The sequence below is a fragment of the Phascolarctos cinereus genome, unplaced genomic scaffold, assembly GCF_003287225.1.
Source record: "Phascolarctos cinereus isolate Bilbo 61053 unplaced genomic scaffold, phaCin_HiC Scaffold_4;HRSCAF=312, whole genome shotgun sequence".
NCBI classification, from domain to species: Eukaryota; Metazoa; Chordata; class Mammalia; order Diprotodontia; family Phascolarctidae; genus Phascolarctos; species Phascolarctos cinereus.
In genome coordinates this window covers 487,105,317-487,129,974 of record NW_027555847.1, presented here as the reverse complement: position 1 = coordinate 487,129,974, position 24,658 = coordinate 487,105,317, and the positions used below count along the sequence as shown (strand labels likewise).

Sequence of the window (24,658 nt, the reverse complement as noted above, 5' to 3'; positions counted from 1 at the left end):
TCCTAAGGAGCTTACAATGTAATAGGAGAAAAATAACACATGTACTAATAATTGTGAAGCAAAGGAATGTGCTAAGTGCAAAGGACACCTGTAAGCAAAGTATAATGAGAAATCTGAGGAGGAAGATAAGATCTCTTTCAGCTGGGATTACAGGTGAGTGTAAAAATCGGCCCAGAAAAGTTCCTATGTTTTGATGAGGCTTCCTCATAGTCAGTCTATAGCTAGTTCTATTAGGAAAGTAAATTTAGTATCTGCAAGGAATGTAAGCAGCTCTTAGTGGAATAGGTGATATAAAGAAGAGGGCTCTTGTCACTTATTCTTTGTCCATTCATTATCAGCCTCCTTCACCCCACCCCCCCAAAAAAATAGCAGTAGAAATGAGAGATGAAGTCTTATGCAGCTTCAGAAAGCTGGCTAGACTTTTTAGATTCGCATATTGAAGCCCATAAAAGCACAATGGAGTTTACTCAGGCCAAAAAGTAAATTTGTTCTCTTTTTGCATTTTTAGTCTCTTAGCACTACAAAATTCAGTCCTCCTGAGTGCTTCCTTGAAAAATAATTCTGATTAAAATTTTGGACACATCCTGCTACATTTTGCTGTGCTATGGATGCTATGTGACTTCTGATGTTTTTCAATACCTCCAGCTTGCTGAGACCAATCTATGCTATTCAAGAGAAAATATACTTAATGTGTGAACAGCTTTGCTTTAATCCAGTAAACATCTTACTCCATTTTGTATTGAAGGCAGTATGCCTTTTTATTATTGTCTTGCTAATTTTGTGTATTCAGCTGGGGTTTGTACTGTTTGAAACTGTAAAAATGGTTTTTAGTTAGTTTTCTCTGTTTGCCACTCCATGTCAGTAATTGAATGGAGGCCTGTGACCTTTGAGGACCAGACAGATTTGGAGTTTTGAGCTGATTCCCTTAAATCATCGCATGTCTGTATGGCACTCTTTTTCATCCCTTGTCTTCATGAGTTTCCTGGATGGCCATTCAGCATAGGCCCTTTTGTTCTGAAATTTTTCTCAAAGTTTCAATCTAACAGATCAGTTTAAGAAGTTTCATGGGTTTTGTGGGATTTTTTTTCAACCATTTGACTTGCATTCCAACATTACTCTTTTTCTCCTTCTGACCTGGGACACCATATTGTAACACTATAGTTTGGTTTTCCTGTCATATCTTATTGCAATTTTTATTGCTTTTTCTCTAGTCTTATAAAAGTGAAGGATTTGACCATTAAAAACATTATTTACAAGTTAAAAATGGCAGTCTTCATTAAAATGACCTGTACTACAAGGATATACTTTAGTAATACAGTACAGAGATATGTTTATTTTTCATGCCTACTAACCTAGAGCTATAAAGATTTTGGGTTTTTCTTGTTTTGCTGGAATGTAAATGTTCTGGACTTATTTTCAGGTTGTTAAATTCTTCAGCTAACCAGTGATTGTTCTATTTCTTCTTAAAGCACTTGTTTATCAAACATTTCAATCTCAATCACTGTAAATAAAACTAAGTAAATAAATTGGAGGGATATGTAAACTGGAGTGAGACTTTGAGGCTTTAGTCTAGTTAGGTCACTTTGGTCTTCTTATGTTACTAGTGAAAATGGGCATAATTGAAAATTAATATCTGAGTACTGACCTACATATTTCTTTGGTTAAGTTCGGGTTTGTTTCCTTTATGTTTTTTCAGTATGGTATTTTTATTTCTTTTACTTTTTACTTGAATTAAATAAAATTTCCCCTTTTTTGGTTGAATAACTAGAGATTCTTAGGAATTTTACGGTAATAGTTGCTTATGTATTAAAAAGTACATAAACGTATGAATTGAAATGAGTGACACTCAGAAGTTCCCTTGAAACTTATCAATAATGAAACCACTTAAACTTTCTGTTTCAACAACTTTATTCAGTTCTGTATAAATGTTGATCAAAATTGGGTTTGTTCTGAAAAAAATATTTACCTCTTTAAGTTTAAAATATAAACTCAGATTTCATGACTCTTTATGTAGGCAATTTATAACAGGAATCCCAGTTTTTAGCTCATCTGGTGTGATGGTTTGTTAAAAGAATGTACTTCATCCCTAATTCACACCAAGGCTCACTGGTAATTTCCTGTTGAAGGGGTCAACTTTTTCTTTCCTTTTGAAAAGTGGGCAAATGGAAAGCAACTTTGTTCTGATTGAAGAATGTAGTTACAAAGGGGAGATGGTACTGACCTAGATGCAGCATTACTTTCTTCATACATCTTTCTCCTCTGTTAGAGTGACAGGAAAACAAAAAAATTTTCTTCATGAGAAGAGGGCTAAAAAAACCAGCTAAATTGTATCCCATTTTTAGAATTATTAGAAAACCAACAGAATTAGTTGTCTGGTAGCAGATAGAGAGGAAAAGTTGTGAACAACTAGAAGGTTGAGGGCAGACAAGTTGGAAGAGAAGCAATAGAATATAAGCTTCTGGAAGGCAAGATATGTTTTTCATGTATCCCCAGTGCCTATCACAGTGATTTATAAATAATATTTGTTGAATTGTGCCAATATCTGAATATCTCAAACCATTTCTAGGGAAGGTCTGATTCCAGGATAAAGGACCAGAGAAATGTTCTATTTAAGCCTAGGAACAAAACCAGGATATATTAAGTAGTGCATAGTGATCCCTTTTACCTAAAAGTTCATATTACTTTACTCTGACAAGATTATCCGTTTTACCGCATCAAGTTTGTATGTAATTGGTTTATTAAGAGGTTTTTAAAAAAAACAACAAAGCAGAGTTGAATAGAAAAGCATAATGATCTAGCTCAAACAGCCCAGCTGCTTGGACCAACACTCCTCACCTTGTAGTAACTCTCATAGCCTCATTGTGGGGAAAGTACCTAAGAAAATAATTAGCCTCTTGAGTGCTAGACTTGTGACCCATATAATGTAATGTCCTAGCATTATTTATTTAGAATGTTAGTGATCCAAAACATATTTTAGACACTCTAAAGGCTCTTTTCTGCCTGTAGCAGTAAACAAGAGAATGAGAGAAATCAAGCAATGTATCCCCAACACAGATTTATTTATTTATTTAAATTTATTTTATATTTAGTTTATGGAATAAAACAAATATTTCCATAATATGGTGTAATAAAAAAGATGATTGCACATGAAACTGCAAATCCATTATGTATAAATTGCTGTTCCTTTTAAATACATAATAAAGTTATGCGTGTGTGTATGCATATATACATATAAAATTATTCTGTGCATACTTCTATTTATCAGTTCTTTCTCTGGTTGCAGATAGTGTCTTTCTTCATGTGTCCTTTATTTTTAATTTGTGTATTTATAATAGTCAAAATGACTTAGTTGCTCAGTCGTTCTTAAAACAATATAGCTGTTACCATATACAGTGTTCTCTTGGTTCTGCTCATTTTGCTCTTCATAATTTTGTGCAAGTCTTGCCATGCCTTTCTAAGATCATTGAGCTCATCATTTCTTAAAGCACAGTAGTATTGCATCACATTTGAGGCCTAGGGCAACAGTTTTATTTGTTGAAAATTATTTATTGTACTCAAATTATTGTGATGTAAAGACAGAGAAGGATTAATCTGAGATTTTCCTGATTAATCCCAAAATTCAATCCTGGTGGCTTTGAGATAAGTCTGGTCTGGAAGAATGATCAGTTGTATTTTATATCAAAAACTATTATGCTTAATTTATAAATGAAAGAAATCATGATTCAGGGCAGCTAGGTGGTGCAGGGGATAGAGTGCTGGGCCTGGAGTCAGGAAGACTCATCTTCCCAAGTTCAAATCTGACCTCGGATACTTATTAGCTGTGTGACCCTGGGCAAGTCACTTAATCCTGTTTGCCTCAGTTCCTTATCTGTATAGTGAGCTAGAGAAGGAAATGGCAAACCACTCCAGTACCTTTGCCAAGAAAACCTCAAAAAGGGGTCACGAAGAGTCAGATACAACCAAAAGAACTGAACAACAACAGTAATCATGATTCAGGAAGAAGTTTTTTTTTTTAAATTACATATTGTTTGTAATAGGCTCCTACATTAGTATAGTTAAATGCATGCAGCAAATAACAAAATTCCAAATGTTACTGAGAAATCAACTTGAGAGTTACCATGTTTTTCTTCAGTTATTTTAAAGGCCTCTGAAAAAGGCCTTTATATAGTCTACCAACAGCATCGGACCGAACAAACACTTTTGTACCTTGAAAAGGGACCTTATTATTCCCATGAGAAATATTGTAATTATTTTTAAAATTATAATTTCCCAATGACCCTTTCCATCAAATGAAATTCTTTATTGTATAAAATATATGTTGTTTAGAAATAAGCCATGAAGCTTAAAGAATTTTGCATCCATATTTAATCTTTTTGTATGCTTTGCAGTCTTCTAGAAAGTACATGGTATCAGATATGTTCTGTTCATACTGTGCTTTAATGAGGAAAAAGCATCATCTTTGTATATTAAAGACAGGACAGGCATACTCTACTATAAATATCAAACCTGTATGTCAATGCTTTATCAACACTTCTCAGTTAAGTTTTTCTGATTTGGGAAGTGTGAAGGTTGTATGGAACTAGCAGGAAGCACGAAAAGCTCTATGTCAAAACATATAAGAGTCAGCTACTTTTAACAGTGTATTATAGAGAGCTGGGCCTGGAATCAAGAAGTTCTGAAGTCAAATCTGGCTTTAGACACTGTATGATTTTGGACAAGTCATTTAACATGTATTTACCTGAGTTTCCTTACCTGTAAAATGGGGATTAAAAAAAACGCTTTCATCCCAGGATTGTTGTGAGGATGAAATAAGATGAAATTTTTGAAGCTCTTTTGCAAACCTTAAAGCACTATTTAAATGCCTATTATTATTATTATTATTATTATTATATCTTTTTTAACCTTTGTAGATGTTTATAAGTAAAATGAAATTAGTCTGTTGAGAACCAAAATAAGTATGAAGTTTTCTTCTCTTGACTTCATAGGGATACTATCTAGTCAAAACTAATTATTTTTAGGTATTTCTCAATTTTTTTAAAAATTAATTTTTCCTGTACATACCCATTTATGTGTTTAAAGTGTTTCCTCAAATATGGGGCTTTAGATGTTTTTGTAGCAAGAAGAAACCTCAAATATACTAGTTTTCCTAGAACTTTGCTCATTTTTGTCATTTCACTTTCTATATGACTGAACATGTGATGGGTTTAGTTCTCATGTTGGTAGAAATTTCTAGAAGTATATGGGTGTTCTTGTTACAATCCAGATAGGTTTATATTATATTTTATTGATATGCTTTTATAGGCTTGTTATCCCTTGTACTGTTTTTCTGATGATATCCTTTTACACACAAGAGATGAGGAACAAAAGAATGAGAAGGCCCCCAGTCTTTTAGATGGACAACCTCCAGGGGTAGATTGATGAGGGGATATGAACAAGAGTCTTTTTAAAAAATTCATTTATTTTTATTTATTTATTTGTTTGTTTGTTTGTTTCTTTTTGTGAGCAAGAGTCTTGCAGGATGGGCAGGCATAGATCATAGAGTCATAGATCTAGAGATAGAAAAGACTTCAGAGGACATCTAGTCAAATCTCCTTGTTTTGTCTGATGGCAGTGAAGTAACTTGCCCAACATCACAAGGGTAGTAACAGTCAGGGCAGGATGAGAAGCCAGGTCTTCTCACTGCAGAATTGGTGATTTTCCACTTTATCACATCTTTAGAGTCCATATCCCCATTGCTTAGGTCACGGATCCATTGCAGTATAAATGACTGGTTCAAAATTTCTGACCTTTTTTTACTACAACTAGCACAGGAGTCATGCTTAGTGATTACTTAGAACACCAAAGATTAAGTGACTTTTTTAGGGGAATACAGTTTGTATGTATCAGAGGTATAATTTGAACCCAGGTCTTCCTGGCTTTTAGGTCAGTTCTCTAACCACTACTCACACGTCCTCTGCAGAATATGTCTAAGCCACCTTAAAGAGACCTTGCAACTCCAAAGTTTCATGAGTCTGTGAACAATGATGGAGAAATGCTAAGGAGTGAGCAAGAGAAAGTATGAATAGAACATATCTGATACCATGTACTTTCTAGAAAATTGTAAAGCATACAAAAAGATTAAATATGAATGCAAAATTCTTTAAACTTCATGGCTTATTTCTAAAAAACATATATTTTATACAATAAGAAATTTCATTTGATAGAAAGGGTCATTGGGAAATTATAATTTTAAGAATAATTACAGAATTTCTCATGGGAATAATAAGGTCCCTTTTCAAGAAACAAATTGCAGAAACAATAATTACATGATGTTTCTTCATTCATTCATGCTAAAATCCTAAGAATCCTGTGATTATGGAGTTTCTTCTGTACAAGTTGAGAATGAATTACAAATTATTTCATTCTGAGTCTTTGGTTCAGCAATAGGATGACAAGTCTATAAATCTTCATTCTCATGTTAGCAATGTAACCCTCCTTCACTTCTCTCTGGGCTGACTTCTAACTCTCCAGCCAGCTTTTTCCACTATGCTTTAGCATCTTCTCATCCTGACAAATTCCACCATCCCTGTGGCCCTTTCCTCTGTTTGTTGGTTTCCTTCCAGGACCTTCATTTTAAAGTAAGGCCACCCATTTTCATTCATTCATTCATTCATTCATTCATTCATTCATTCATTCATTCATTCATTCTTCTCTAACTCTGCTCCTGACTTTCTGGACTTTTTTCTCCACCATTGCTCTCCTACTCCCACTGCCCTTTTTCAGCTTCTTTTTTTTTTGTGTTATCTTCTGTCATTGGACCTTCCTTTTTGCTTCTCTTTGGATCTTGAGTACACAGCATAGTGCCTAGCACATTGTAATAAATGCCTCTTGCCCATACGCATGTACACCAGTCCAGCCTTCTCATACCTACATACGTCTAAAACTTTTTAAATACCCTTTCCTTCCCTGCTCCTCTCTCCCTCAACAATCCAACCAATCCCATTCTATTCAAGGGGGCAAAATTTGCTTTCTTTGCCAGCTTGGTTTAGAAAATTTTTTTCTTCCTGAAAGATTATGGAAATCATAATATATTGAAAACTTAGAAGGAATACAGTCATTCATTTAGCTAGATTACTAAACATAGCTGGCATAGAAAAATAAAAACTTTCAAGACGGTTACATGCCATAGGAAAATAAACAAAAACAAAACATCAATCACAAACCTCATATTTCCTGAAAATGGTTTCCAAACACCTTTAATGGTAGTAGAAAATGAGATCTAATGCTTTTTTTCCCCTTCTCTGGTCTAAGTGACATAACAAACATTTCTATTAAAATGTTTCCTGTTTACTTGTGTGCTAAATATAACATTGTCTGGTGAGGAGAAGCTAAAAATCTTCCTTATTATAACTCAACTGTTTAACTAGTTTTGTTTCTAAGATTTACTTGTAAAATATTTTCCTAAGTGGACATTTTCATTAGTTAAGCCCTATAGCTGGTGGAAAGAGTTCTGACCGGGAGACAGCACACTTGGATCTCACTGCTGACTCTCTCTCTTTAGCTCTTTTAATCATAGAGAGGTTAAGTGAACTGACAAAACCAATTACTCTTTCTATAAAAGTAAGAAGAATAATTCCTATCACTATGACATTTACCTCTTTTGGCTATTGTTAAAAATATATATTAAGTGGTTAGAAGTCCTTGTAAGAAAAACTTAGTGTAGGACCAGTGTCATGATGGTGTTTGTTATTTTTGAAGGTTATATGTTGAATTTATTATAGACTATAAAATAAAAGAAAGCTCTGCATAATGGAGATTTGCAGTTTTATTATACATTCTTTTTCCTATTCTGTAATGTACATAGAAACACTCATTTTATTTGATGTTAAATTCAGAACAAAAGGAAGTGAGGAAAAATGATTTTCCCACATAAATTTTGTACTAATTTTATCTAATACAGTGAAGGAGAGAGGCAGCATGGCACAGAGGATGGTAAGCTGGCCTTGGAGCCAAGGTGACCTGAGTTCAAATCCTACCTATTGGCTGTGTGAATCTGGGCAAGTCATCTAATCTCCCAATGCTGTGGGAAACTCTCTAAGACTACTGATTGCAGAGATAGTACTAACTTGAATTCATAAAGTGAGTTTCTATATACCAGTGCATTCATAGGTCTAATCTCTATCCCTAACTATAAAGAAAGCCATACAGTTTTCAGATGAAGAAATTAAAACTATCTACAGTCATGTGAAAAAAAATGCTCCAAATCACTATTAATTAGAGAAATGCAAATTAAAATAACTCTGAGGTACCACATCACACCTATCAGATTGGTTAACATAACACAACAGGAAAATGATAAATGTTGGAGAAGATGTGGGAAAATTGGAACACTAATACAGTTTTGGTGGACTTGTAGACTGATCCAACTATTCTGGAGAGCAATTTGGAACTATACCCAAAGGGCTATAAAACTATGCATATCCTTTGATCCAACAATACCACTACCAGGTCTGTATCCCAAAGAGATCATAAAAAAAGGAAAAAGAACCCACGTGTACAAAAATATTTATAGCAGCCCTTTTGTGGTGGCAAAGAATTGGAAATTGAGGGGAACTGTGCATCAGTTGGGGAATGGCTGAACAAGTTATGGTATATGAATGTTATTGGATACTATTGTTCCATAAAAAATGATTGTGCAGGCAGATGTGAGAAAAACCTAGAAAGACCTGCATGAATTGATGCTGAGTAAAGTGAGCAGAACCAGGAGAACTTGTGCATAGTAACAGCAACATTTTGTAATAATTGATTTTGTTAGATTTAGCTCTTCTGAGCAATGCTGTGATCTAAGACAGTTCCAAAAGACTCATGATGGAAAATGCTATCCACAACCAGAGAAAGAGGTATGGAGTCTGAATGCAGATGAAAGCATACTATTTTCTCTTTTTGTTTTTGTTTTTTTCTTTTTCATGGTTTTTCCCTTTTGTTCTGATTCTTCTTTCACAACATGACTAATGTGGAAATATGTTTAATATGTACATAATAATAATATAGGCCTACATGTATAGCCTATATCAGATTGCATGCTGTCTTGGGGAGAGAGGAGAGAAGGGGAAAAATTTAGAACTCAAAATCTTACAAAAGTGAATGTTGAAAACTAACTAACTAAATAAATAAAGCCATGGATATTTTCATTGGTATAGCATTGAATCTCTAATTAACTTGAGAACTATTAACATTTTTGAGAGAGACATTATATTTAGTATTTGTCTGTCCTTTCTACATGCAAGGGATAGCCCTTCAGGTGGTCATTTTTTTAAACCAATTTTATAATGTGTAGATTTTTTTATGTTTTATTAATATTTTGTTTTTAATATTAAAAACACTTGTAAGTTACTTCTACATCTGAGAGATCTCTTACAACAAAATAAAACAAAAACAAAAAAATAGCGACCTCATCTGAAAGCACGTATATTTTGCATCTCTGACATCCACCTCAACTCTTTTTTTTAAATGAACAGAAACTTGTGTTCTCTTTCTCGCTCAACCCTCCAACCCACTGAAAAAAGAAAAGAAAAACTAATTTCTTGTAACAAATATGTATACTCAAGCAAAACAAATCTCTTCAATGGCTGTGTTTATTATTAAGTGATTATATTTAGGCAAGAATTTAAGGAATGGAGAGACAGTGTGATAGAGTGGATTGCAGGCCCACCTTGGAGTCAGGAAGACTTGGCTTCTAACCGTTAGATAGGTGACCATGGGCAAGTTGTTTAATGTGCCAAACAGCTCCCTTAAGATATTAAGTTGTTGACAACTTTCCTCCCTCACAAACACATCAAAGAAATGATAGGTCTGCCCAATCCTCAAAAAAAAAAAAACCCAAAACCCAAAAACCAGGCAACTTACAATACAGTTACAGGATGTAGTAATTTTCTGTTAGTCCTTGGATTTTTAAAGTGTTTTTTAAGTTAATAAAACATATTCTTAGGTAAAACTTATTCTGTGTAGACTTTGCAGAGTTGTCTTCTGATAGTTCCCTCCAAAATGATAATTGACTTTAGAGGCATGATTACAGCATATTTGCTCTGTGTTTTTGCTTTTGGCAATTATGATGTGTTTCCTTAAAAGAAATCATAAGTTTTCTGTGTTATATAAAGGCATCATTTCTTATATTATTTCTTTAATATTCCATCAAATTGACATATCTGAATCATTTAGCAATCCTCCCCTCAATAGGCATCTATTTTATTTCCAAGTCTTTGCTAAAAACAAACAAAAAATAGTGCTATAAGATTATTATTTGTGGTTACTTTCTTCTCTGTTTACCCTCCTTAGCCCAGTAGTGACCCCTCTGAATCAAAGGATATGAAAGTTTTCATCATTTTCTTTGTATAATTCCAAATTAATTTCCAGAATGGATGAGCCAGTTTACCCCTCCACCAATCGTGGAGATTGATACACATGCTTCCACAACCATTCTAACATTGACTATAGCCATCTTTTTTCATATCTGCCAATTTACTGAGTGTGAAGTCGTTTTGATTTGCATTTTTCTGGTATCAGTGATTTGTAATATGGTTGTTAATGATTTGCCATTTTCTCAGAAAGCGTTTGTTTTGTATCATTTGACCATATATCCATTGGCTCTCAATCTTGCATATTTTACAGTCTTCAGAATTGAAATTTAGAAAGGATCTCTAGTCTAACCCACACACAAATGGAATCCTCACCTTAATACACTCAACAAGTGATTGTCTGGCCTTTGCTTGAAGAGTTCTGTGCCTTTTCATTGGCCTTATCAAATGCTTAGAATGATTTGGCCCCTCATCTCTGCTTCTTAGATCCCATGATTTCCTTCACAGCTGAGCTCAAATCCTACCTTTTGCTATAGACCTTCCCCAGTTTCCCAAAAGCATATAATGCTTTCCCCTTTCAGATTGCCTTCATCTACTCTATATTATGTATTAACATCATATCTTCTATGTATTCCTGTTAAGTAAAAATTATTTTTCCCATTAAAATGTTTATTTCTTAAGGGAGGGACTTTTTTTTTTTTAACTTTCATTGTATCCCCAGCACTGGGCATATTACCTGGCATATAGTAAACACCTAATAAATGCTTGGTGGGGCAGCTAGGTGGCACAGTGGATAAAGCTCCGGCTTTGGAGTCAGGAGGACCTCAGTTCAAATCTGGCCTCAGATACTTGACACTTGCTAGCTGTGTGACCCTGGGCAAGTCACTTAACCCTGATTGCCTCACCAAAAAGCAAAAGTTAAAAAAAAAGTGCTTGGTGACTGACAAGGAGAGGAAATCTACCTCCTTTTGAGACAGCTCATTCTGCTTTTGAATAATTTTAGAAGTTCTCTCCCCTCAAAGTCTGCTTTTTTGAGCCTTTCACTCATTTGTCCTCGTTAAGCATCTGGAGCCAAACAAAGCAATTCTAATACCTCCTCAAAATGACGTCCCTCAAATACTTGAAGACAGGTAACATATTCTCCCTGAGTCTTCTTTTTTCCCAGACTAAACATGTCCAGTTTCTCCAACCAGTTCTCCTAGATCATAGACTCAAGGGCTTTATATCCTGGTTGCTGTCCTCTGGATAGTCTCCAGTCTTTCTACGACCTTTTTGAACTGTGGTGTCCAGAGCTGAACATGATACTCTAGATGACGTCTGACCTTATCCCTGGGAAGCTCTTCCCTCTTAATTCAGCTCAGGATTGCATTAGCTTTTTTTGGTGGACACATCAGAGAGGTGACTCACATTGGACTTGCAGTCCACTAAAACCCCCAACTTTTTTTCAGAACAGTTGCTATCTAACTATGCTTGTCTGATCTTAAACTTGTGAAGTTTATTATTTTTTTTTTTGTATGGAAGTGCAAGATTTGACATTTTTTCCTACTGAATTCCCTTTTGTTAGGTAGATTCAGACCAAGGTACTAGGCTGTTCAGATCCTTTTGGATCCTGCCTCTGCCAACCACTATGTTCTCTATCTCTCCCAGCTTTGTGACATCTCTGATTGTTTGATGAGCTTGTCATCTCTGCCTTTATCCAAATCATTGATAAAAATATTGAACAGCACAGGGCCAAGCCAAGAGCACTTGACTGGCGATCTCTTGCCATATTGATAATGGACCATAACAGCTGACCACACAGCCGATTGTGAATTCATGGGCTTGTCTTATCATTTAATCCTCATCTGTCTTTTCTGCAAGAATTGTAGAAGTTACTGTATCAAAAGCTTAAATCTAGGTAATCCATATCCACAACATTCTTCCCATCAATTAATTTAATAATCCTGTCAAAAAAAGGAAATGAGGTTAATGATCTGTATTCCCCATTTCCCTTTTTACATGTTCCTCAACCATCTATTCAGTGACCCACTCCAGAATATTCCTAGGAATCGATGTCAAAACTACAGGCTTGCGTTTGTTTTCAATGTGTCTTGGATGTTAGACTCTTACAGAGAGATTTGAAGCACAGACCTCACCATCACTACCACCCTTAGTCAACAGCTTCCTTTCTTTAAAGTATTTTTTAAGTTAATAAAACATATTCTTAGGTAAAACTTAATCTGTGTAGACTTTGCAGAGTTGTCTTCTGATAGTTCCCTCCAAAATAATAATTGACTTTAGCATGATTACAGCACATTCACTCTGTGTTTTTGCCTTCAGCAATTATGATATGTTTCCTTAAAACAAATCATAAGTTTCTTATCCCTGTAGCTTTTCATTCTAATTTCAAAGATTTTTAACAAAATGACCTTAATGTCTTGACCAGGTTAGCCCCCTGCTTAAAAACATTTCATGGTTCCCTGTTGCCTATAGGATAAGACAGTAATTCCTTACCCTAGGATTTTAGGTCCTCCACTAAATGACTCCACCCTAACCCTCATAGTGATATTTTGTGCCCTTCCCTTCCTGGACCCACACTGTAGCCACACTTGACTTCTTGTTGTCACTGTCTCTGCACATTTTCAAAGGCTGTTCCTCAGGCCTGAAACATTATGTCTTTCAAAATTTTCCCAGAGTACCTCATCTAATCTCTCCTTTGCCCCATCTGTCTTTGTGGTATATCTATTTGTGCACATGCCCTATCCCCACTAAGAAGAATATAAACTCCTCAAGGTCAGAGACTGTGTCTTATTTATCTTTGAAGACTGGGTTTTTGAGTAATATGTAGCACTTATTAGATGCTTGCTGAATTTATTAAAAGGGTCCCAACTCCCATTCTTGGGCCCTTTTCAGTAGCTTGTTTCATTGAAGAAGGTTAACAAACACACTTTTAACTCCCACCATGTAAGTATTCTATAATTTAATTACCCATAATATAATTTATAATGCCATATATATTTGTGGCTAGCATTTCAAGTTACTTATACAAATTATAGAATTGTCCAGTGAGAACATATCGAATTCTTGAACAGATGTTTTAGGTGGTCTATTTCCTTCTCTTTAATGCTGTTTTCATAGGATCTCTGCATTGGAAGAGACCCTACAGATTATTTTATCTAATCCCTACTTGAGCACAAATCCCCTCTTCTGCATTTCCAACCAAGTCATCTAGTTTTCCATGAAGATCTCCATTGATGGGGAACATACCACTTCCTACTCTCAACTCACACAGCCATCCCACATGTTTAAGCAGTTGTCAAATATTGTTTCTACCTTCAAAACATCTTTCATATGTTCCCCCTTTTCTCCAGCCTGATTCCACCTAGTCACCATCCTAATAAAGTTTCTTATCACCATTCACCACGGAGACTACAGCAGTACCCTTCTAGTTTACTTCTCTGCCTCAAGTTTCTCTCCACTCCAATCCATTTTCCACTCAGCTGCCAAAGTGATTTTCCTAAAGTGCAGATCCATGTCATTCTCCTTCCCAATAAATGCCAATAGCTTCCTTTTGCCTCCAGGATCAAATGTAACATCCTCTGTTGACACTGAAAGGTCTTCACAACCTGATCTCTTTCCACCTTTCCAGTATCCTTGTTTTTGTTAAGTTTTTCCTTATACTATGCTGAAATCTGCCTCTTAGCCATTTCCACCCACTCCTGTTAGTTCTGGTTTCTGTAGGGCCCGTGAATCAGAGAACTGGGTTCCATAATAGGAAGAAAAAGAGGATGGATAATGAAAAGTGAGAGAAATACTTTTTGGAAAGCAGCACAAAAAATGAAATTTAGAAAAATTAATGAATAAAACTAATTTTAGGGGAGGAGAGGAAAAGGAAATCTATTTGGCAAACTGAGAGAATAAAAAAGGATGGAGGGAAGGGGAGGATTACATAACCAGATAAAAGCAGGAGAGAAAAAAAGAAACTAATAATTAAAATCCAAAGGGAAAGGGGTATCAAATGAGAAGGTTGAAGGGAAGAGAACCATGAGGAACAGAGCCATCTTACAAAAGATCAAGGTAAAGTAACTGAAGGAACATAGTATTATATTTACAGAAGAAGAGGACGAAAAATCGTAACTTGAAAAAAATATTGTAGATAGAAGAAAATTTAAACCTAACTCTCATAACTTTAAATGTGAATTGATTAACCAGTGCAATAAAATTAAAAAGAGTGACAAATTGGCTAAGCAAAAGAATCCTTACAATCTGTCACTTACCAAAAAAAACCCCACATTTTAAAAACAAAGACATATACACAAATTAAAAGTGAGGGGATGAGAAAAAAATTTACTGTGTATCAAGTAAGTTTTCAGAAAGCAAGAGATGCAATCATGCTATCTGATAAAGCAAAAACAAACATCCAAAAAATAAAGAGGGATAAACAAGGAAACTATATTGTGCTAAAAAGAACTATAGACAGCAAACCAATATTAGATATAGATGTGGATATGGATATAGAAAATAACAAAAACATAAGAAGCAACAATAGAAAGGGAAACCCTATTCCAAATAACTGCAAAATTGCATAGAATAGCTAGGGATTGACCTATCACATCACACAAGGAACTTGCATAGATTCAATTACAAAGTCTTCCTTAAAGAAATAAAGAACAACTTAAATAGTGGGAGGAATATTCAGTGCTCACAGCCAGGCTCTGCCGATATAATAAAAATGACAATGCTACCAAAATTAATTTGTACTTTTAATGCTATAGCACTCTGATTACCAAGAAGAACTTTATAGAACTTGACAAAATAATTACAGAATTCATTTAGAAGAACAAAAGATCTAGAATATTAAGGGAAATGATGAAAAGAAGTAGGGATGAGAGGGACTGGCATTTCCAGACCTCAGACTATATTATGAAGTAGTAGTAGTCATTATAACCATCTGGTGTTCATTAAAAAATAGAGATCAATGGAACAGAATAGACAAGGGAGAATCATTGGTGACCGCAGAGAAGTTTTAGTACCGGGCTTAGAAGTCAGCTTTTAAGTGGACTGTGGAGTTTATGGGATGGTGAGAAAATAGAAGTGCATGTTGATTTCTCTTTTTAGAAATTTAACAGTGAAGGGGAAGATATAGGATGACAGCCTAAGTGAATGGCATGGTCAAGGTAAAGTTTTTAGGTATAGTGAAGATCATTTATTTGTGTACATCTGGGAAAGAGCCAGTACATGAGGAGAAATCAGAAAGAGAAGAGAATAAGCACTTTTCATTCCATAGGTATTTATTAGTTTCACTCTGCTAGGTACAAACAAGATAGTCCCTGCCCAGGGGGCCTACATTTTGCAGAGGGAGGGAGGGATGTGGTATGTACATAGAAAAGTAAATATAAGAAGTAAATAAAATATTAAAAATAAATGTAAAGTAATTTCCACACCCGGATGAATGGAGGCAGGGAGAGGTGTAGGTTGGGAAGGTGCCATAAACTGAGGAAATCAGGAAAGGCTTCTTATAACAGGTAGCCATTAACTAGGCCTTGAATGGAAGTAAGCTTTCCATGAAATTAATGTGAAAAGAAGGCACGTGAGATAAAATCTGAGGGAAAGTATGGGCAACAGTAGATAGCATAGTTTTTAGGCTATCCTGAAGAGTATGTGAAGTGGAATAATTGATAATGAAATGGGAAAGTAGGTTGCATCTGGGTTGGGAAGGCTTTTAAATGCCAAACAGAAGAGTTTATGTTTGATCCTGTATGTAATAGGGAGACACTGGAGTTTATTGAGTAGAGAAGTGACATGATTAGTTGTGGGCTGTAAGACTATTACTTTGGCAGCTATGAAGGATGTATTAGAGAAGTACCAGGCAGAGAGACCATTGAGAGGCTATTGTAATAGTTCAGACTAATGGTGATGAGGGCCTGAACTGGAGGAAGCTGTAGTATAAGTAGAGAAAAGGGGATGAATTCAAGAGGTAATATGGAGGTGAAATTGATAAGACCACAACCAGTTGGCTAAGGGAGGTTAATGAAAATGAAAGGTCAAGGATGGTTCCTAGATTGAGAATCTGGGTGACTGGAACATTGATGATGCCCTCATCAGAAATAGGGAAGTGGAGAGTATTGGGTTTAATGCAAAAGATAAAGAACTCAGTTTTGGACATGTTGTATTTGGGATACCTATAGAATATTAAAGTGGATTTTTACAACAGACAGTTGGCGATATAGTGCTGGAGTTCAAGAGATAAATTATATTAAGTGATTACTGTATACCTGGCACTGTGCTAAATGCTTGAGATGCAAAGGGAGGCAAAGACATGGTTCCTGCCCTTAAGGAGCTAATATTGTAATGGGGGAGATGACATGCAGAGATCTATATGTATATAAGATATATGCAGAGTAGATGGAAGATGACCTTAGAAGGAAGTCACTAACAGCTGGGTGGGGAGTAGAGACCAGGAAAGATCTTCTGTAGAAGGCGAGATTTTAGCTAAATTTTAAAGGAAGCCAGGGAAGATAAGAGGTATGGAGGGAGAACATTTCAGGCGTAGGAGACAGTCAGTACAAAGGCATAGATTTATAAGTTAATGTCAAGTAGACCTATGTGTCTGAATCACAGAGTACATGAAGGACATTAACATGTAAGAAGACTGGAAAAATAAGAAGGGAGCAGGTTGTGAAGGGCTTCAAATGACAAAGGACTTAATATCTGGTCCTGAAAGGGACCAAAAAGAGAGGTGTTGGCCAAGTAGGGGGTGACATAGCTAGAGCTATGCCTTAGAAAAATCACTTTGTTAATAGAATGGAGGATTGATTGGAGTGGGGTAGAAATTTGAAGGAGACCACTGAAAAAGCTATTTCAGTAGTGCAGATAAGAGGTAATAATAGTCATAATACCGTGTGCCAGGCTAAGAATTTTACAATTTCTTTCTCTTTTGATTCTCACAATAGCCCTGGGAGGTAGGTGCTATTATTACATTTCATAGATGAGAAATCTAAGGCAAAGTGAAGTGTCCAGGGTCACACTGCTAGTAAGTCTGAGGCCAGGTATGAGCTCAGGTCTTCCTTTTTCCAGGCCTGGTGCTCTATCCACTGTGCTACATATAATGAGGACCTATACAAGAATGGTGGCTGTGTGAAGGGAGAGAACAGAGCATAAAAGAGACATGTGAAGGTAGAAATGAGATAGGACAACAGATTGGAATGTGAGTGAGGAACCAATGATGACACCAAGTTTGGAAGCCTAGGTGGCCACAAAGATGGTAGTCCCTCAGCAATAACAAGAAAGTTGGGAAGATGGAAAAATGTTTTTGTGAGTGCGTGTGTGTGTGTGTGTGTGTGTGTGTGTGTGTGTGTGTGTGTGTGTGTGTAAGGTTTTAAGATAATGGGTTCTGTTGAGTTTTACATGCCTATGAGACATCCAGATAAAGCTATCAAAAGAGCAGTTGCTGATTTAAGACTGAAGCTCAGGAGAGATACTAGGCCTGGATGTATAGATCTGGGAATCATCTGCATAGAGATGATGGTGGATCCAATGGGAGTCACTGAAATCACTAAACAAGATAGTCCAGAAGGAGAAGAAAAGCTGCTCTGCGACAAAACCTTAGGGGACTCCAGCATTTTGATAATTTTACAGGATGATAAAAATAACTCTCCTATGTCTCTTGGAAGTATGTAAAGCACTTGAATACCTTATCTCATTTGAGCCTTATAACCACCCTGTGAAATAGTTGCTTTATGTATTATTCCCATTTTACAGATGAGGAAATTAGACCCAGGCAGAGTTTTAACTTATCCACAGTCATACAATCTGTGTTCAAGACAAAAGTTAGACCAAGATATTCCTGCCTCCAAGTCTAAGATCTGTTCACTATATATCATGCTGCTTCTTACAGGTTTTAGAAGATAGGATCATAGGATTTAAGAACTGGAATGGACCTCAAAGATAAGCCTAATCTCATAATTTTACACATGAAGAAACTAAGGCCCAGAGAGATTAAGCGGCTTGTCCAGGGATAGGTACATAGGTAGTAAATAGCAGAAGTTCAGATTCTAATTCAGTCCCCACTGACCTCTGATCTAGTGTTATTTCTACTAATATGTGTTCCCTCACAGATCATACCCAGAGACAGAAAGTTATACATAAGACTAAAAGTGTGACTTCACTGCATAACCTCAGAAGCATTCTTCCTGGCATTAATGAGTTGAATATTTATGTAGTTACAGAGAAATATGGACTCAAACTACCATGTTTTCTGACAAAAACAACTCAAATGCAAAGCAATTGCATTTCTTTGCAAATGGTCTCTTAATCAATCTGATTGGTCTTTTCCCCAGTAAAGTTGAATTCATGGCATTTAACTGGATTTGATTATCAGACAGACGTGTTGCTTGTGTGTTTTTTATAATAGAGGGCTTGGGCAAGTCCTCTTAGGATCTCCATGGTGAAGTGTGACCCAGTTTTTAGAACAGAAGAGTGGGAAGCAAACAGCTTCCCAATTCTGGTTCCAGCTTCCTCTGTACTTTTGGATAAATGACTTGCCAGTTGTTTTTCCTTCTTTTAAGCAGTGTTAGTAACATTGACTGTCCATTAACACTTTAATCAATACCTTTGATGAAAAAATGAAAATTTTTCAGCCAATGTTTGAAAGTCTTTGGATATCACAGTTCACTTAAAAGTGCTAAGCCATTGTTTTATGTTGGTAACAAACAACCTTGATAAATCAGTGAAAGAAGACTAGATTTATAGTTTGCAGGTACGTCATTTGTTTCTGAAAACCTGCTGTTTTTGGATATAGTCTTACGTCACCTCTGTAACATGAAGAGTCCCCAAGGATTTATGAAGTAAGAGTCCTGAACCAGCTTCTGAACTTGGTTCAGTTAAAACTTCATTGCCAGGGCAGGAGACTGCTTTGGCCAAATACAAATGTATGTACTGCTGCCAAGTGATACAAATTTAATTGAAAAATAACATTGCTCACTATAAATTCATCAGATTTTTTCCCATCTTTTGATAAAGCTTAAAATATTCATTTACTATTTGTTTCCTTTTATTAACTGCCTCTTAGCTGACTTTGCGTTCTTTGAGTTTAAAATGAAAACCACAACTTGAAACCAATAATATATCTTTAATGATTGATAGAAGTACAGTCAGCTCAGTGTTCTATTTCATATTGCCATGGGATGGTGGAATTTTGAGTTATGACTTGATCAAGAATATTTAAAACTGTTTTGGAACCAAATGCATTTTGAAAGTAAAATCTTCTATTGAAGGGTATGTGAAGAATGAAAAGGAAATATGAGTATAAAATTTTGTATAAGTAACACATGTGTTGATAGGTTCAATTTACAGACAGGTATTAAACATCTTTTAAGTGCATCGCAAAAGGTCAACAGTGATACCTCCTCCTGCCAAAGTAGAAAGGTTTCAAGTACAAGCCAAGTGTCAAAAGCTCATGCTTTTCACTAACAGATCTGCGTAGTTAAATTCAGGGAGACTTATTATCAGAGAACTGACCATTAAGTGATGAATTCTTTTGGCCACAGAAACTTGTGAAACATTACTAAGGTATTGATGAAAGGGGTTTCCCCTTGCATCAGTGGAGGAAATCCTTGCTCACTGGGATACAATGAATTCACTCGCAGATTCTTACAGTGTTGATGTGTGTGCGCTAAGGGATGGACTAAATTTAGAAGGGATGTTGGCCCTGCTTCTTCACGATCCTCCTAGTCTACCAGGAGACTAGGATGTGTATACACATCGCTGTAATGCAAAATAATATTTGATATGTACTTAGGAGTGGTAGCAATAAAATGCTTACTGAGGCCTGAGAGTGAGGAAATAATTACCAAAAAGGAAATCAGAGGAGGCAGTATTTTAATTGAGCTTAAAAGGATGGCTAGGGTCTGAAAAGCCTTTCCGTTAAAGAAAGAGGGGAGGACATTCCTAGAAGAGACCAGCGCTTCTTAAACTGTGGGTGGTGACCCCATGTGGGGTCATGTAAGTGAACGTGGGAGTCGCGAAAAACTTGGCAACCGCAATAGGTTTCTGAACACCCAACAACCAAAAACTAATTCGCAATCAAACTTTTAATGAATCGGAGGTGTTTCTGGTAGCACGTGCTTGTGTTGCATCGAGCGACTTCACTGCCGCCTTAGTTCTAAACACATAAGATGCGCACTTTGCACTGCACGTGCTGTCATACCACGCAACGCCAACAAATCTGCCACAAACACCTTGGATCAGATTCAAAACTATCGTATGTTATGAATTGCAGTGTTTTTACTGTACATACAAAATCGTTAAATGAATTTTGGCTTGAGATTAGGACAGAATTTCCAACAATTTCTGAAATGACCCTAAACATACTTCTGCCATTTTGTACTACATATTTATGTGAAGCAGCATTCCAAAATATCGATCAACTCTGAAAAACATTGAAGATCCTCTACATACTACAGTATCAAATATTCCGCCAAGATTTAATTCTTTATGTAAAAATAAACAAGCACATCCATCTCATTAGTATGCAAATTTGTTTTCATCTTTAATAAATCGTAAAATTATATGTATACCAAAGAATTGTTTTTAAAATAAGTTTCTTCATGATTTATTATCAATAAATGTTTGATTTGTATACCTGTTTTACATACCTATATACCTGGGCCACGTAAAAATTTCTCAGGCAAAAAGGAGTCACAAGTAGAAAAAGTTTAAGAAGCCTTGGAATAGACAAAAATGTGAGAAAGAGTTGTCTGAAAGGTAGGGAGAGAACTAGGAGAGAATAGTGCATGGTACATAATATGTACTAGACATAATAGGTTTGTTAATTGACAGTTTGAATTTAAGCCCAAGTCCTCTGATCCAAAATCCATTACTCTTTCTAGCAGCAGCTCTGCCTGTCTGTCTATCTGTCTACCTATCTATCTGTCTATCTATCTATCTATCTATCTATCTATCTATCTATCTATCTATCTATCTATCTGTCTATCTATCTGTCTATTTATCTAGCAGATCAAGGGTCTGTTTGTCCTTGGAAATTATTCTCATGTCTCTCCCTTCTGCAATCCCTGTTCACCAAAATCCCTATTACTAATATTTATCAAAGGAGGCATTTGGCCCTAGACTATAGTACTATACTGCATACTAGAAATACAGTATTTACATGGATTAGATTAGATGAGGTTCTTGCCTTCAGGAATCAAACAGTCTTGTAGCAATCATACTAAGCCCAATACCATTGGACATATAAAGTTTATATAAGACTCAGAGCCTGCTTTTAAGTATAAAGAAGGGCCATAAAGGAAACTTTAGTGTCTTTGTGGAATTCAGTACCTTGGCCTCTCACCACACTTCTCCTTCCCCAAAAACAATTAATATAGAATATATGCCTTAATGCTACCCAGGCAATGTGCCCATTATCTTATTTAATAGTATAAACTTATGTGCTGGAAGAAAAAATAACTTGCATAAAACTGAAAATTATTCTCATAGCAACAGGCTGTGGGATGTAATCACTCACAGTGGAATCAGGAATCAGATATTCTCAGTGGTTGAAATGGCTGTTTGCACCTTCAAATATGACTTAAGTCTGAGACAAAGAACACAGAATCATTCCTACTAACTTCATAAGAGATATAACAGACAATAAATAGGAATAGAGATAGAACACTGAGGAGAACCCCTCCTCTACCATTTTATCATCAATTTAGAAATTAGAGGGTCTGGAAATGTGGAGCAGCCTCACAGGCCTTCTAGTAACACTCATAGCAAAGCCATCACAAAGGAGGTAATAACTGTGTGGGGAGAGGGATGGAAGGGATAAGTGATTAAAGCTCTCTCTCTGGGAATTATAGATAGAACTTGTAAGAAAGGGGTTCTTAACCTTTTTTTGAGTCACAAAATCCTTTGGTAGTCTGGTGAAGCTTATTGATCCCCTCCTAGAATAATATATTTAAATGCATAAAAGAAAATATACAGGATCACAGAGGAAACCAATTATATTGTAATATAGTTAACAAAATATTAAACAAACAAACAAACAAAAAAACCCCAAACCCATAAGTTCACAAACTCCAGGTTAAAAGCTCTTTTTATCTTTTTTTTTTTTGGTGGGGTAGTTGGGGTTAAGTGACTTGCCCAGGGTCACACAGGTAGCAAGTGTCAAGTGTCTTAGGCCAGATTTGAACTCAAGTCCTCCTGACTCCAGGGCCAGTGCTCTATTTACTGTGCCACCTAGTTGCCCCAAAAACTCCTTTTGTAAGGGCCCAGTTGAGAAGGAAGGAAGAAATGAAGGAAACATTTATCAAGTACTTACTTTGTGCTAGGGAGTGTGCCAGGCACTTTACAAATATTATCTAATTCAAGCCTCACAACAACCCTGGGAGGTAGGTGCTATTATTATTCTCATTTTACAGCTGAGGAAACTGAGGCAGACAGGTAAAGTGACTTACTTAGGGTCACACAGCTACTAAGTACATGAGGCTGAATTTGAACTTAGGTCTTCATGACTCCAGGTCCAGAGCTTTATTTTCTACATGGGGTCTGTGATACTCCCAAACTCTTATGGGAGATTTCACCAACTAGGACATTCCTTCTGCCAAGGGCGGCTAAGTTTTTCCCCTTTTGAGGCTAGTTATTTTACAGATGTTCATCAATTTACTAACTATAAAAAAGAGTAGGTTTGACATTCTGCAAAATTGTTGTTATTTTTCAAATTTCTGAGCTCCTTCCCTGCAAGCACCTGGAGGTTGCATTTTGAATACGCATTTATTTCATTCTTGGCTAGCTGATGCTATGTCAAAGGGAAATCTTGAGTACCAGAACTAAGGATTTGTCCATGTTAGCCTTGGTAACTGGGAATCTGTTTAAAAGCTGTCCTTCCTGAGGGCTTTTCAAGTCTGTATAGGCTGGTTTTTACCCCACCAAAGTCTTCTTCCAAGTATGTAAAAGAGATCTAGCTTGTTTTCCCATGGCAGAACAAGGCAATCTAAGTGTAGGAAGCTTGACTAAGAGGTCTCTGGTAAGGCCCTCCTGAATCCTTCTTGTGTCTTCTTAAGGAAGTGTAAGCTTCCCTTGAGAAGTTTAACCCTTTGTTCAAGTTAACTCTTCATTACCAAAGCTTCCATGGATGAAGGCTTTGTTTCTCTTTGACATGGCATTAAAGTAGTCACTAGTAAAACCCACCTTGATGAAGAAATATCAGCGATATTTATCAACCAGTTAATACCTCATTGCTGTTAAAGTAAGTTAATACTGGATTTGCACACTTCTAGTTGGCTTTTTGAAAAAGAAACAGATGATTCCCCCCCCCTCCAAAAAAAAAGAAACAGGTGGACAGAAGAGCTAAAGAGAACCAAAAGTGAGAGATGGAATGGGGAGAGGATTGAGACACAGAGACTTGGATTATGTTCGAGAGAGAGAGAGAGAGAAGAGAGAGAGAGACTGAGCATCTGCTGGGCCCATCAGGAAACCATAGGGCTCTAGAAATGGTAGCAGATGAAGGCGGTGGCAGGACGATAAGGAGTCCTAGACCAAGCCAGGAGCTGTTGGAAAAGAAAATGGAAGCAGTGATGGTGCAACAAAGTAATTTTTGGACCAAAGACCCAAAACCTAATAAAGGTTTTCCTGGACTGATAGAGGAAAGGTATTGCTAACTCTGTAGCAACCCCAAATTTTCTTCTTACTCAAGGTAGGAGGGAGTGGACCTCAACTTCAGAGTAGTACTAAAGGTTGAAAGTGCTGTGTAAGTCCCTAGGGCGGGTGGGACTCATGAGAGAGGAAAAGAAAGCTGGCTATAACTTCTTATAGGTTCGAGTGCAAGTCCTTTGTATCTTGTTGTACTTGTGGAGGGGTATAAAGCCTACTCTATCTTTGATGTGATGTTAGCTTGAGCATTTTCCTGGGAATTGAAGTCCCTTTAACTTTTCCTTAAAGACTTTGATGGGAGCCAGATTGGTATGCTTCTGGGGAAAATGATGGCTAGGGACAAAGCAATCCCAATTCTGATCCCATGAGAAACTCAGGGTGGAGATATGAGTCAACAAGAGATTGTATGAGATACCTGCTAGATTGAATGCACCTTGTGTAAATGCAGAGCTTCAGTTGTGGACACTTAGTTACCTAAACTAGGCATTTCAATGTAATTTTTTTAGTGCATCTAGCCTTAAAACATCAGCTTAAGAGGTGCCCATTGAAATAATTATTGTGAGAGCTGTCAACATTGTTGACTTTAGGCTGATTTTTAAATTGCCATTAAAGTGATCATTCTTCATATACTAGATTAAGCAATATGTGTATATATGCGTAATACAAATACATACATAATTCTTTCTTATCTCTTC

General features: G+C 36.3%; 1 protein-coding gene across 8 annotated transcripts in view; it reads left to right on the top strand.

Moving 5' to 3' along the window:
- SPIDR (scaffold protein involved in DNA repair) overlaps positions 1-24,658 on the top strand; it is a 551,334-nt gene that overhangs the window by 300,238 nt on the left and 226,438 nt on the right. The gene's annotated exons all lie outside the window — the stretch shown is intronic.